Genomic DNA, 12,982 nt, shown 5'->3' with positions numbered 1-12,982 from the left:
CGACAGACCTCGAGTCCCTCCCTCTGAAATCCCGGGGTCAGCAGGGCCGAGCTCCCTCTGAGGCTCTGGGATGGCCCCTTCCGGCCTCTGCTGCCTGCCGGTGGCCCCGGCTCCTGGGCTGTGGCTGCAGCACCAGCCCCCCCATGTCGTCACGGGCCTCTCCCCAAGTCCGTGTCTTCTTTTCTGTTTCTTCTGAGAACACTTGCAGTTGGATTCAGGGCTCCACCTGGACGTCCAGGACTTCATTACATCTGCAAACTCCCGTTTCCCAACTAGGGTCACATGTACAGGTTCTGGACACTTCCTTTCAGGGGCTGCCATTCAGCCCAACTCAGATGGGTGCTTGGGAAAGTGGGTGCTTGGTGAGGCTGAGAGTGCTCTTCGGGCTCCGGACACCGAGGCTCGCGGCTCACGGAAGCAGGGTCAGGTCCCCTCTGAGTCTGTTGGAGCCAAGTCCTCAGACCTAGGAGTGGGGAGTCACGATTCTGGGATGAGCCTTTGTCCAGGGCAGGGGGGCATGTGGAGTATTTGGGACAGGGCAAAGGAGGGGGCAGGGCTCGGAGGGCGCGGACCTGGACATGGGGTCTTGCCCCACCTCCGCCGTGCACATGCCGCAACGCCTTTAGTGTCCCGAGCCTGTCTGCTTGTCTGTAACCTGGGAAGCGGTGTAGCTACGCCCTGTGCTTGTGAGGATTTGATGGGATCCAAGCCCAAAGTGGCCAGGCGCCAACATGCAGCAGGTGTGCACCGTGGCATCTGGTGTGTGCACACGCATTGGCACAGCAGATGGACACAGATATGCAGCAGGTGCACACACTGACGCATCGATAGGCAGTAGCAGGTGCACACACATAGTAGGTGCACACACATTGGTTTTAGAGATGCCCACCCTGACACAGCAGGTGCACGCACAGACACACCAGTGTGCAGCAGGTGCACACAGGCACACAGTAGGTGCACAAAGACACACCAGTGCACACCAGGTGGACACACACAATAGCTGAACATGAATACGTAGGAGGTGTGCACAGACACACAACAGGTGTACACACACCAGGTGTATACACAGCAGGTGCACAGAGACACACAACAGGTGTATACCCAGCAGGTGCACACAGACACACAACAGGTGTACACACAGCAGGTGTACACAGACACACAGCAGGTGCACACAGCGACACAACAGGTGCACACAAAGACACAGCTGCACACAGTGACACACCAATGCACAGGAGGTGCACACACTAGTGCACAGCAGGTACACACACAACATGTGTGGGGTGCACGGGGTTGTGCTCCCTTCCCCTTCATCAGGTCCCCGCTGCCCACCTCACGGGTCCGTCAGGGCATGTTTCCGCTGCCACATGGTCACCTCCAGCAGGGTGAGCACCTCGACTTGGCTGGTTTCTGTATCCCGGTGACCTCCAGCTGCTGGCAGCAAGGCCAGGGTGGGGGGCCTGGATGCCGCTGAGTAAAGGGGCACAGGTGGGGCTCCCGGGCACAGGGGTGGTGGCCAGGATACTAGCAGGTGAGCCATGTGAGGAGGCTGCCAGCAGAGTAAAGGGTACAGGTGAGGTGTCCGGCTCTCGGGAGGCGATTCCAGGGAGACTCTGGGAGGGTCGGTGGCCGCTGTGGGGTGACGCATGGGACTGGGGCATCAGGTGGGGCCTGATCCACACAGAACTGAACCCAGAAGCCCCGTGAGGCCGTTTTCCTGATTCCATCCTCCTGGTTTTGCAGGGTAGGCAGGGGTGTGATCCTCGTGCTGTCGAGAAGGGACCCAGGATGCAACTCCCAGCGGCGTGGGGTGTCCTCCATCGGGCGGGGACCTGGCCACCCCCTCCTGTAGGGGCCACGGTGACCAGGGGCTGGACAGGCATCCTCCCCTTCCGTGGGCCATGCTTCCAAAGGCCGGCCCCGCCTACTAGCAGCGCAGTACCCCGGAACTTGCTAGAAATGCAGATGCTCAGGCACCCCGACCCCCTGAACCCGGTGCTCTGAGCTTGGGCCTGGATCTGCTCCCGGCTGTCCGGGGGATGCCGATGCGCACTGGAGTCGGAGGACCCCGGCCTCAGCTGCCTGTCTCTGCTGGTGTCCCAGGGTCCCCCACCAAGCCTGCTGAGCCAAGGGGTCCCCCAGCTTTGCGCCCGGCCTGGCCGAGGCCCAGAAGCACCGTGGTGACCAACAGCTTCATCTCAAAGAGCCGTTCTCTCCCTGTCCAAGCCGAGAGGGTCCACAGGTGGTCTCCAGACAACCGGAGCTTCGCCCTTCACGCCGAATGTGATGCTGGGAAGGAGGTTGGGGGCCGGGGAGAAGCCGTGTTCGAAAATATTCCGGGGAGAAAAAGGGCAGGTAAGTGTGTTCATCGTCGGCCAACGTTCATTGCGCCCTGGCCCCGAGAGGCTCACGCGCTCTCAGTGGATCCACGGGCATCCCTACCCTTGAGAGCCCACGTCACGGTACACCCTGCCCTCAGGCCTGCCGACACTGCCTGCACCTCTGGAGCGCCTTTCCCTGGTGAAGCGTCCTGCAGAGCAGAGCACCTTCAGGTACAGCTTGCTCAGGCATGGCCACCGCTCCACTTCACACTGTAGGCCAGCTGTAGCCCCATGAGCCGCCCTCCCCCTGCAAACAGGCTTTGACAAAGGGTTTTAACAAAATCTCCAAAAACAAAAACAAAAACAAAAACAAAAACAAAAACAAAAACAACAAAAAAAAACTCAAAGCAGTTTCTAAACCCCAACAAGATTCCTCCAAACTCTGTACCTCTGTTTTTTTTTTTTTTTTTTTCGAAAAACCAAACTATTGGGCCATATTTGACCTGGACGTCTATGGCACAGCGTCCTACTGGAAATAAGTAGGCTGTGCTCTTGACGGGGACCAGTGGTGTCGGTTCATCGGGATCCTGTTGTCTACGGGACGCTGTGGATGGTCCTGGGAGCCGTGGCTGGGATCAGAAGGAGAGATGTGTCGAAGTCCCGAGCTTGGTTCCACAGACACTGCGCGTGCTCGGAAAGACACGTCCTCCCTCCTGCTCTTCACCTCCTTCCCGTGGACGGTGAGGGTGAGACTCTTCCCGGGGTCCAGCGGGTCCTCAGGGCAGACGTGACCGCGGGCTGGCCCGGGGGCTTCGTGCACCATTCCCCGTGCGTGTCCCTGTGGCGCGATGTCCCGAGGGTAGCCCTCCTGGCATTTGCTCACTTAGTCACCGAAACCACATGACACCCCTCCAGGCACTCAGGGAGGGTCCCCTGCCAGTTCACGGAGAGCCCCGAGGCTTGAGGAACGTTCGTCACCTGTCCCTGTGCTGCACGGGCTCCTCAGGAACTAGCACGTCGGAGGTGTGACTGCCCCGGGAACCAGGGGTGGGTGGCGTGTGCTCAAGATCCAGACCTGAGGGGACCGCCTGCTGCCTGCTCCCCACATACCAGGCTCCGGGTTGCTGTTTGCCCACGCACATGGGGCCACTTGGAGCTGGACGGGGTCCAAAGCCAGGGCATGAAATAAGGAAATATTTGTTCCAGAAACTCATGATGTCAGGTTTTATTGTAAGTACATCTGGTGCGTGACAGGCCGATAAATCTCGCCCGTGTTAAGATTCTCTGTGCTCGGAGCCCGCACCCTTGACTGCTTGTCATCCTGCATCCGTGAGGCTCTGTCATCGAGTCAGCGCCGACCCCACAGGAACCCTTGGGCCTGCGAGCTGCCCGTCCCACCGTCCCCTCATCCCCTGGCTGCACAGCGGTGAGGCTGCTTTGAGTAAAATGGCACTAAGGTGGGTTGTTTCTGAGCTCCTGTCCCTGCATCACCTGCAGCCGGGTTCCCAGCCCCTTGGTGGCCCCAGGGCCGGGGTCCATGTGAAACACGGAGGGTGACTGCCATCCAGGCTGCAGCCCACGGGCTGGAGCTCAGGATACCATGGTCACCTGTAACTCAGAGTTTCCAGGGAACCGAGGGGATCCTCGGCCTGTGACACGTCAGCCTCCACGAGCACGGCTGACCCACGGGTGCGGCGAACGCCCACTGTGTCCCCACCATGTGTCCTGCAGCTGGGCCCGCTTCTGCTCCAGGGAGCCCGTGGCTTTGCTGGGGGGCACCTGGGGTCGGCCTGGGGCCATCGAATGCTGGGTGAGCGGGGTCTGGAGGCCGGTGGACCCCACGGGAGTCCCTCTCATGAGGAGCATGGAGCATGCGGGGTCTGCAGCCTCGGGATGAAACAGCGGCCGCTTGTTGCCCAGAAATTGGTGATTCTGTTTCCAAGATCTGGAGCTGACTCTGCAGCTTCTGCTTTGAGGACCTTGCAGGAGAAAAAAGTGAAGAACCCTGAACACCCTTGCAGATCTGAGCCCAACCAATTAGGACGGAGGATGCCGGACGGGGAGGGTCTGGCCACGGGTGGCAAGGGCTCGTGCGTGAGCGGCTGGGTCGGCGGCCCCGCTCCGTCTGCGTGTCCACTCTGTGTGGTGTCTGGGGTGGGGTGGTGGCCTCCTCCCCCTCGGTCCCTTTGTCATTGCAGTTTGCCTCAGAGCAAAGGACAGGCTGACGGGAGTGGAAAAAAAGATTGAAGAATTTGAATCATCTGGACTAGGGGTTGGCAAATCTGTCTGGCTGGTGATTTTGTAAATAAAGTTTTATCGGAACACAGCCACGGCCATTAGTTTAGGCATTTACAGGAAAAGCTGGCCAAGCCCTAATCTAGAGGAGTAGGAGAAAATGCGCTCCGCATCTATATATTCACCAGCGAGATTTGAAGCATATTGGCATTTTGAGACATTGGCTGCAGATACTTTGTTTTTGAAAGATTAAAAATCACATTTTCGCTCAAAGCCCCTTTCTCTCCCTCTTTCTGAGGAAGCAGCCCCCACACTGGGTTTGGTGGACGTTATTCTTATTCTTTTACTCTATTTGTGCATAAACAATATCCAGTATTGTTTGTGTGCTTGAAATTCCCTATGAGTGGAATCTCCGTGTTTTATTTTTATTTTTTTCAAAATCTACCCAGGAGCCCATTGATCTTGACTGGCTGCGTAGCACCGATGGGGGCTTGTCCCTCCATTCCTGCTCTCGGGGGCGGGGGTTGGCTGCTGTGGACACAGCTGCCCTGTGCTGTGCCAGGGCCGAGACACGCCAGGGCCAGCATGCCATCCCTGGCCACCCCGCTCTGGGGCTGAAGAGGGAAAGCGCAGCATTGGGTCGCTCAGGAGCTGTCCCAGGCCTCGACCCCTGTTCTTTGCAGCCGCCATCTGGTCCCTCCACACCCTCAACAACCCACGGTGTGGTCGGACGGGCCGTCTGCCATGCTGCTGGGATGTTGTGCTGGGTACGTGCGCTTCCCTGCCGGTAGCCTCTGTGCGCATCCCGTCACCTTTAGGGATGTGACGGCTACTTTTCAGGTATCGGCCTGATGAGGCTATGGGAACCAGGTACTTAATCAAACCCCGGCCTGGGGGTTGCTGTGATGGTATCCCATAGATGTGGTTGATGCCTACAGTAGGCAGACGTTAAGTAAAGGTGTGGGTGGGCCACACCCAATCAGTTGAAGGACTCGTAAAGCTGTTGCTGAGATTTCCCAGAAAAGAAGAAACTGCCCTACGATCACAACGACAAACTCCTGCCTCTGTTTCCAGCCCACTGGCGTGGCCAGGGGACGTCAGACCCGCCAGCCCCCGTAACTGTGTGAGCTGATTCCTTAAAACAAACACTGAGTATCTATCTCCTGATTGGTTCTGCTTCCCCGCAGAACTCAAATTCCCGTTTTCTTTTCGGTGGCATGCCCGTGGTGCCTTTATATGTTCCAAGTACTGACGCCTGCTCCGGTATGTTGGCTGGAATCACCTCCCCTCCGGGCGCCGGCTTCCCTGTGTGCTGTCTCTCTGATGAACACAATTCCCTGCCTTCCTAGTTCGTGGGTTTGTGTGTGGGGGTGTGTGCGCACCTGCGTGTGAGTGTTAAGAAATCTCCCGTGCTCCCATATTTTCTTTACGAATTTTCAGAACTTTCTTTCTACCACGTAGATCTTTTTTGTTTTTTTGTTTTTTTTAATCCACTAGAAGTGGGGCTGAGTGTGTCGGGTGAGGTGGGGCCGTGCTGGGTGCAGGCCCTGCCGGGTGTTGCCAAGCGCTCACTGCATGTTGGTCAGGGGCTCACGGAGCGGAGACCGCAAGCCTGGGGTTTCTGGTCACTATTCTGCGGTCTATGCACAACGCAGCCCGGGGGGTTGGTGTTGTGAGCAAATGCCACCCAGGAGACGATACTGGACTCTGGAATGTGGCTTCTTAAAGGAGCTTTTCTTTGACCACATAAAGTATTTATGGTGGAGTTTTGATGTAACGTGACTGGAGATCCCGGGGGCCTTTACGAGGACGTTGACACCGGGGCAGCTCTCAGGCCCCGAACACCGCAGTGCAACCCGCCACCATCCCCGCGGGCCCCTGCGAGTCCCCACCATAAGCCGGCGTCCTGAGGGTCGTGCTCACACACACATCCCAGCCGCACTCATCGGCTGGATCGGCTGCGAATACGTAATTCGAACTTGCAGAAACAGCGTATTGCTGCTGCAAAATATTTTAGCCAGGCCTCCAGCCTCGTGCGCTGCAGGGCTACATCAGGGTTCAAATTTTATTTTCTGTACATGAACACTCATTGCAGCGACATTTGCAGAATAATTCATTTGTTCCCTACCGGTTCGCGCTTTGCCTTGCTGTGTGCTTGGCTCATATCGATTGGATGGATGTTGGGCATCGGAGCTGGAAAACAGTAGAAATAGTTTCAAGCCTAAGGTCCTGCGGTCTCCCTCTGGAGGTTTGCAGATCTCTGGCTGGAAGCAGGGGCGCTCAGGAGCAGTTCCTCGCACTCCCCACTCAGAGACTGAGCTTTGGAGCTGAGCCCTGGTCCCTGGGGGGCTGGAGGGCTGAGGGGTTGGGGGGGTTCAGCTCTTTCCTTACTCCCAGGTATGGGGGTGGGAGGGGGCCCCCCACCTACTGATCATCATGTCACTCTGTGAGTATCAGCTTTTTGGGTCTGTTTCTGTGAGTCCTGCTTCACAGGCTCATTCTTCTGTTCCTGTGCTAGTATCTGCCCCCGTGACTGCTCTCTGCCCTTCGGGGCGACGCATCCCATTCCCCTGTTCTGTACTTCCGTGTTTTCTTAGCCAGTTCTGAGCCTTTGCTTGCTTGTCCAGATGAGTTCTAGGGCGAGCTTCTCAGGTTCCACGAAGCACGCTGTTGAGGTTGGACTGGAATTACGATACACGTATGCATTGACTTTGCAGAAATGACACCGTCTTTTTTTTTTTTTTTTTTAGGATTTTATTTATTTATTTGTGAGAGACACAGAGAGAGAGGCTGAGACACAGGCAGAGGGAGAAGCAGGCTCCTTGCGGGGAGCCTGATGCAGGGCCCGATCCCAGGACCCCGGGGCTCACACCCTGAGCTGAAGGCAAGATGCTCAACCGCTGAGCCACACAGGCACCCCATATGTTTTCTTTGTTTAAAAAAATTTAACAGACTTTATTTTTTGGAACAGTTTTAGCCTTCCAGAAAAATTGAGCAGATAGTACAGAGAGTTTCTACAGACTTCTCCTCCATTCTTCCTGTTTTTGTTATCTTGCATTAGGGGGATACATTTGTCACACCTGGTGAACCATTATCAATACATTACTGTTATCCAAAGTCCACGGTTGGCACAAAGGTTCACTCTATATTGTCATCCCATGGGGTTCAACCAATGTACAATGTCCTGTGTCCACTGTTACAGAATTCCGATCACTTCGCCTGCCCTAAAAACCCCTGAGCTTCACCTATTCCTAACCCCTGGTGACCACTGATTTCTTTTTTTTTAATTGATTGTCTGTATAGTTTTGCCTTTCACAGAATATCCTATAGTGGGAATTATGCAGCATGCGGCCTTCTCAGATTGGTTTCTTTCTTATCTTGCTTAGTTAATACTTCCAGTACAATGTTAATAAGAGGGGTGAGAGGGAGCAAACTCACCCGGTTCCTGATCTTAGGGGTGAACACCTAGGTTTTCAACATGATATACGGGACCAGATGTAAGTTTTTTGTCGACGTTCTTTATCAAGTTGAGAAAATTCTCTTCTAGTCTTAGTGTGCTGAGAGGTTCCATCATCAACGATGTGTCGGATTTTGTCAAAAGCATTTTCCGTACCTATGGTATAACCACGTGATCTTTCTTCTTTAACCGGTTGATGTGATGATGTACATTAATTGAATGTATATTTGGAATCAGCCCTACTTGATGCAGGCATATATTTATTTTTGCACATTGTTGGATTCAATTTGCTACTGTTTTTTAAATTATATATATATATACTTTTATTAGAGTTCAATTTGCCAATATCTAGCATATCACCCAGTGCTCATCCCATCAAGTGCCCCCCTCACTGCCCGTCACCCAGTCACCTTCACCCCCTGCCCACCTCCCCTTTGACTACCCCTTGTTCCTTTCCCAGAGTTAGGAGTCTTCCATGTTCTGTCTCCCTTACTGATATTTCCCACTCATTTTCTCTCTTTTCCCCTTTATTCCCTTTCACTATTTTTTATATTCCCAAATGAATGAGACCATATAATGTTTGTCTTTCTCCGATTGACTTACTTCACTCAGCATAATACCCTCCAGTTCCATCTACGTTGAAGCAGATGGTGGGTATTTGTCCTTTCTGATGGCTGAGTAACATTCCATTGTATACATAGACCACAGCTTCTGTATCCATTCATCTGTCGATGGACACTGAGGCTCCTTCTACAGTTTGGCTATTGTGGACATTGCTGCTAGAGACATCGGGGTGCAGGGGTCCCGGCGTTTCACTGCATCTGTATCTTTGGGGTAAATCCCCAGCAGTGCAGTTGCTGGGTCAGAGCAGATCTATTTTTAACTCTTTGAGGAACCTCCACACAGTTTTCCAGAGTGGCTGCACCAGTTCACATTCCCACCAACAGTGCAGGAGGGTTTCCCCTGTGTTCTCCTCTAGGATTTTGATGGATTCTTGTCTCACATTTAGACATTTCATCCATTTTGAGTTTATCTTTAGGTCTGGTGTAAAAGAATGTTTTGATGAGGATTTTCGCCTCTTTGTTCATAATGAATGTTGGTCTGTGAGTTTCCATTCTCGTAACACCTTTATCTGGTTTTAGCATTAGTGCAACGGTAGCCTCATGAAACGACATAGGAAATTGTCCTTGTGCTTCTATTTCCTGGAAGAAGTTGGAGAGGAATGGTATTGGTGATATATTTGGTAGAATTCGCCAGTGTGACCATGTGGGCCTGGTGCTTTTTTTTTGGGATGTTTTAAATTTTTGATTCAACTGATTTAATGGATTTAGATTCAGATGGCATGCTTTCCCTCATGTGAGTTTTGGCTGCTGTTTTCTTTCAAGGAATTGGTCCATTTCATCTAATTATCAAATTTGTGGTCATAGAGTTATTCATAATCTTTACTATCCTTTTGTGTCCATGAAATCAAGAGTGATGACTCCTCTTCCATCATTGATGTTAATAAGTTGTGTCTTCTCTTTTTCATCTTGTTGGCCTGGATAACATTTTATGAGTTTTGATCTTTTTGAAGAAGGAACTTTTTGATTTCATTGACTTTTCCTATGAATATCCTATTTCTAATGTCATCAATATCTACTCCAAATTTTATTTTTTTAATTTTCTTTTCCTTGCTTTAGGTTTATATTGCTCTTCATTCTTTAGCTTCCTTAGGTGGAAGCTTAACTTATTGATTTTAGATTTTTCTTCTTCTTTAATACATGCATTCAATGCTATAAATTTCCTTCTAGGCCATGCTTTCATTATATCCCACCTGGTTTGATAAGTTGTTATTTTCTTTTTTTTTAATAAATTAATTTTTTATTGGTGTTCAATTTACCAACATACAGAATAACACCCAGTGCTCATCCCGTCAAGTGTCCCCTTCAGTGCCCGTCCCCACTCACCCCTACCCCCCGCCCTCCTCCCCTTCCACCACCCCTAGTTCGTTTCCCAGAGTTAGGAGTCTTTATGTTCTGTCTCCCTTTCTGATATTTCCCACACATTTCTTCTCCCTTCCCTTATATTCCCTTTCACTATTATTTATATTCCCCAAATGAATGAGAACATACACTGTCCTTCTCCGATTGACTTACTTCACTCAGCATAATACCCTCCAGTTCCATCCATGTTGAAGCAAATGGTGGGTATTTGTCGTTTCTGATGGCTGAGTAATAGTCCATTGTATACATAAACCACATCTTCTTTATCCATTCATCTTTTGATGGACACCGAGGCTCCTTCCACAGTTTGGCTATTGTGGACATTGCTGCTAGAAACATCGGGGTGCAGGTGTCCCGGCATTTCATTGCATCTGTATCTTTGGGGTAAATCCCCAACAGTGCAATTGCCGGGTCGTAGGGCAGGTCTATTTTTAACTCTTTGAGGAACCTCCACACTGTTTTCCAGAGTGGCTGCACCAGTTCACATTCCCACCAACAGTGCAGGAGGGTTCCCCTTTCTCCACATCTTCTCCAACAGTTGTGGTTTCCTGCCTTGTTAATTTTCCCCATTCTCACTGGTGTGAGGTGGTCTCTCGTTGTGGTTTTGATTTGTATTTCCCTGATGGCCAGTGATGTGGAGCATTCTTTCATGTGCTTGTTGGCCACGTCTGTGTCTTCCTCTGTGAGATTTCTGTTCATGTCTTCTGCCCATTTGATGATTGGATTGTTTGTTTCTTTGCTGTTGGGTTTAATAAGTTCTTTATAGATCCTGGATACTAGCCCTTTATCTGATACGTCATTTGCAAATATCTTCTCCCATTCTGTAGGTTGAATATTAGTTTTGTTGACTGTTTCTTCTGTTGTGCAGAAGCCTTTTATCTTGATGAAGTCCCAATAATTAATTCATTTTTGCTTCTGTTTCCCTTGCCTTCATGGATGTATCTTGCAAGAAGTTGCTGTGGCCAAGTTCAAAGAGGGTGTTGCCTGTGTTCTCCTCTAGGATTTTGATGGAATCTTGTCTCACATTTAGATCTTTCATCCATTTTGAGTTTATCTTTGTGTATGGTGAAAGAGAGTGGTCTAGTTTCATTCTTCTGCATGTGGATGTCCAAATTTCCCAGTGCCATTTATTGAAGAGACTGTCTTTCTTCCAATGGATAGTCTTTCCTCCTCTATTGAATATTAGTTGACCATAAAGTTCAGGGTCCACTTCTGGGTTCTCTATTCTATTCCATTGATCTATGTGTCTGTTTTTGTACCAGTACCACACTGTCTTGATGACCACAGCTTTGTAGTACAACCTGAAATCTGGCATTGTGATGCCCCCAGATATGGTTTTCTTTTTTAAAATTCCCCTGGCTATTCGGGGTCTTTTCTGATTCCACACAAATCTTAAAATAATTTGTTCTAACTCTCTGAAGAAAGTCCATGGTATTTTAATAGGGATTGCATTAAACGTGTAAATTGCCCTGGGTAACATTGACATTTTCACAATATTAATTCTGCCAATCCATGAGCATGGAATATTTTTCCATCTCTTTGTGTCTTCCTCAATTTCTTTCAGAAGTGTTCTATAGTTTTTAGGGTATAGATCCTTTACCTCTTTGGTGAGGTTTATTCCTAGGTATCTTATGCTTTTGGGTGCAATTGTAAATGGGATTGACTCCTTAATTTCTCTTTTTTCAGTCTCATTGTTAGTGTATAGAAATGCCATTGATTTCTGGGCATTGATTTTGTATCCTGCCACGCTACCGAATTGCTGTATGAGTTCTAGCAATCTTGGGGTGGAGACTTTTGGGTTTTCTATGTAGAGTATCATGTCATCGGTGAAGAGGGAGAGTGTGACTTCTTCTTTGCCAATTTGAATGCCTTTAATGTCTTTTTGTTGTCTAATTGCTGAGTCTAGGACTTCCAGTACTATGTTGAATAGCAGTGGTGAGAGTGGACATCCCTGTCTTGTTCCTGATCTTAGGGGAAAGGCTCCCAGTGCTTCCCCATTGAGAATGATATTTGCTGAGCTTTTCGTAGATGGCTTTTAAGATGTCGAGGAAAGTTCCCTCTATCCCTACACTCTGAAGAGTTTTGATCAGGAATGGATGCTGTATTTTGTCAAATGCTTTCTCTGCATCTAATGAGAAGATCATATGGTTCTTGGTTTTTCTCTTGCTGATATGATGAATCACATTGATTGTTTTACGAGTGTTGAACCAGCCTTGTGTCCCGGGGATAAATCCCACTTGGTCATGGTGAATAATTTCCTAATGTACTGTTGGATCCTATTGGCTAGTATTTTGTTGAGAATTTTTACATCCATGTTCATCAGGGATATTGGTCTGTAATTCTCCTTTTTGGTGGGGTCTTTGTCTGGTTTTGGAATTAAGGTGATGCTGGCCTCATAGAACGAATTTGGAAGTACTCCATCTCTTTCTATCTTTCCAAACAGCTTTAGTAGAATAGGTATGATTTCTTCTTTAAACATTTGATAGAATTCCCCTGGGAAGCCATCTGGCCCTGGACTCTTGTGTCTTGGGAGGTTTTTGATGACTGCTTCAATTTCCTCCCTGGTTATTGGCCTGTTTAGGTTTTCTATTTCTTCCTGTTCCAGTTTTGGTAGTTTGTGGCTTTCCAGGAATGCGTCCATTTCTTCTAGATTGCCTAATTTATTGGCAAATAGCTGTTCATAATATGTTTTTAAAATCGTTTGTATTTCCTTAGTGTTGGTAGTGATCTCTCCTTTCTCATTCATGATTTTATTAATTTGAGTCTTCTCTCTCTTCTTTTTAATAAGGTTGGCTAATTGTTTAACTATCTTCTCAATTCTTTCAAAGAACCAACTCCTGGTTCTGTTGATCTGTTCCACAGTTCTTCTGGTCTCGATTTCATTGAGTTCTGCTCGAATTTTAATTAACTCTCTTCTTCTGTTGGGCGTGGGTCCATCTGCTGTTTTTTCTCTAGCTCCTTTATGTGTAAGGTTAGCTTTTGTATTTGAG

Source organism: Canis lupus, chromosome 10, assembly GCF_003254725.2.
Source record: "Canis lupus dingo isolate Sandy chromosome 10, ASM325472v2, whole genome shotgun sequence".
NCBI classification, from domain to species: domain Eukaryota; kingdom Metazoa; phylum Chordata; class Mammalia; order Carnivora; family Canidae; genus Canis; species Canis lupus.
This window is presented reverse-complemented; position numbering follows the sequence as displayed.